The sequence below is a fragment of the Apium graveolens genome, chromosome 6 (genome assembly GCF_009905375.1).
Source record: "Apium graveolens cultivar Ventura chromosome 6, ASM990537v1, whole genome shotgun sequence".
Lineage (NCBI taxonomy): Eukaryota > Viridiplantae > Streptophyta > Magnoliopsida > Apiales > Apiaceae > Apium > Apium graveolens.
The window spans coordinates 155,355,270-155,357,922 of record NC_133652.1 but is presented as its reverse complement, the minus strand read 5'-3'; the positions used below and the strand labels follow the sequence as shown (position 1 = coordinate 155,357,922).

The following is a 2,653-nucleotide window of genomic DNA, read 5'->3' as shown; positions in this document are numbered from 1 at the left end:
AAAACACCTATCTCTAAACGTGACTAAAATGAAAGGAAGTTTTGAATAGTGTGCTGTGACAGAATGGTTTTAAAAAGAGATAGGTGTCAGTGATTTTGGAAATTGGATAAAGAGAATGTTTTGATCCACCTATTTCGTGGAACTTCGGAAAGAGGCAAAAAAAAAGGAATTCGATTAATCTATTGGAGTTGCGTAAGAGGCCCGTTATTCGGTAGCGGCCCAGCATGTGGTTGCATAAGTGGCTAATTGGGTTCGGCATTCTATTTAATCGATTAGTCCAGCGTGGAGGAAAGACCTAGCTAGTCTTTTCCCAAGTTCCGGAACACATTCTTATTCTGGATGGCCGCTAGTCGTTGTCTGGTGAGGGTAGACTGATCAGCTATCTTCACCCGTTAAACGTCCAATAGATTTGATTGATTCAGTTTTGAAATTGATTAATAATCCAACTTGCTGAGACAGATGATTTGAAAATGAAATAGCATGCTAAGCTTTGATTCTGGTAATTATACACAGCACACGATTGATATTATTTTGTTGAAAGCATGCTAGTTTTGAGTATTCAGTTTATGAATGTTTTACATGTTTTGCAAGTGTGCTATAATCTCTGTTCCTATAACTGCTTACTTTAAATCATGTTTTATTGTTATTCATATAGTGGTACTACTGAGCAATTGATTGCTCACCCTTGCAGAATATTTTATATGTGTATTGCAGATGCCTATAAAATTCTTGCCCGGTAGTCAGGGCAGAGTTCCAGCTCCTTCTATGTCGGACTCCTCTGAGGTAGTCGTGTTGGACCATAGATGGTCTATTGAGTTGCTATATTAAGTTAGTTGCATCAGGATGATTTGTTGTAAGTCGGTTTTGTAATAGTTGTAACCTAAATCATACTCAAACCTGGAAAAGGTCTTGGTAAAGGGGTCGTGATTATGTATAATTAATGATTTGGAATATATTATGTTTATTATTATTGTTGTTGGTGACGTCAACTCCTGACCCCGGGGTTGAGGCCGTCACAATACTAGCATAGGTTCATGTATTGTATGCATGTTTAGTGGGTAACTCTAACCGTTTTACTTTCATTGTGTAATCATTATGAATAATTTGTGCTTAAATCGTTATGTTGTCAAATTCTGTACACATAAAGGGTCTCAACATAATTGATTCCTATTCAACTTCTATCTTAATTGTGGATGCTTGGTAGAATGGTACTTGTGCAATGAAAGTTGACTTTTATCAGTTTCGTGTTGCTCGATTAATATCATCACCGTTACATGCTAATGGTTAATAACAATAACTATTGAATGAAGTAGTAATGAAGTTATGATCTCATGTGTGTTTAATATTGTTAATTTAAGTGTTAATTTAAGTGTTTAATTCTTGTAGTTAATAGTAGTTATTAATTAGTTAATCAACCTTAAGTGTTATTGTGTTGACATTGAGAAGTAATCATACATTAGTGAGTAAGTATTAATTGAACATAATTAGTCAGAGTCTCTGTGGGAACGAACTAGAAATCATTCTATATTACTTGCGAACGCGTATACTTGCGTGAATATTAGCGCATGCTTTGTGCCTAACAAGTTTTTGGCGCCGCTGCCGGGGACTCGGTGTTAATTTGTTTAGCTTATGTACTTGCCATCAGTGGTCATTAGGACTCGTTGATTAAGACTTGTTACTTATTGTTTCCGGTTGTGTTTCAGGTACTCCAGCGAGCATTTATGCAAACACATTCTCGCACTCGCAAGAGGACTCTAGATATGGCAGAGGAGATAGATTCACTTCTTGACATTCCGGAGAAGTTAGATTTTGAAGATTCGGATAAAGAAAGTGAAAAGAAAGAACCAGTAATCATGGGTGATCGTATAATTTCAGCGTATCCAGCTTTTATGGACTTTTCTCGGCCTAAAATCGATGACATTCAGTCAAGCATCATTCATCCGGCTATTCAGGCCAATACTTTTGAAATCAAGCCGGGCACTATTCAGATGGTGCAAAATTCTGTTTCTTTTGGAGGTGTCGCGACTGAAGATCCCAATGTGCATATCAGGAATTTTGTCAAGATCTGCAGTACTTTCAAATATAATGGTGTTACTGATGAGGCTATCAAGATGAGGCTTTTCCCATTCTCTCTGAGGGATAAAGCTAAGGACTGGTTACATTCTTTACCAGCTGGGTCCATCACTACTTGGGAAGATCTCGCGCAAAAGTTTCTGGTGAATCTATCCAATGGCCAAGACTGGAGCTATGAGGAGTGCTCTTACTCAGTTTGCGCAGCAACCAATAGAATCTATGTGCGAAGCTTGGGAGCGCTATAAGGAGATGTTGAGAAAGTGTCCACATCATGGTATGCCTGATTGGATGGTGATCACTGGGTTCTAAAATGGTTTGGGGGCCCAATCTCGGCCCATGCTCGATGCAGCTGCTGGAGGCGCCTTGTGGGTCAAAAGCTATACTGAGGCCTATAATCTCATTGAAACCATGGCTGCAAACGAGCATCAAAACCCAACTCAAAGGATGATTCCTGGGAAGGTAGCAAGTATTCTGGAAGTTGATGCAGCTACAGCTATTGCAGCGCAGCTCCAAGCGCTGTCTATGAAGGTCGATTCTTTAGCCAACTATGGAGTCAATCAGATAGCTATTGTCTGTGAGC

General features: G+C 39.1%; 1 non-coding gene across 1 annotated transcript; it reads right to left on the bottom strand.

Moving 5' to 3' along the window:
* Positions 1-2,244: 2,244 nt before the first annotated feature.
* On the bottom strand, positions 2,245-2,351 carry LOC141669753 (small nucleolar RNA R71). Its single transcript, XR_012554014.1, has one exon. It is a non-coding gene; the product is annotated as a small nucleolar RNA R71 (small nucleolar RNA).
* Between the last annotated feature and the right edge of the window lie 302 nt (positions 2,352-2,653).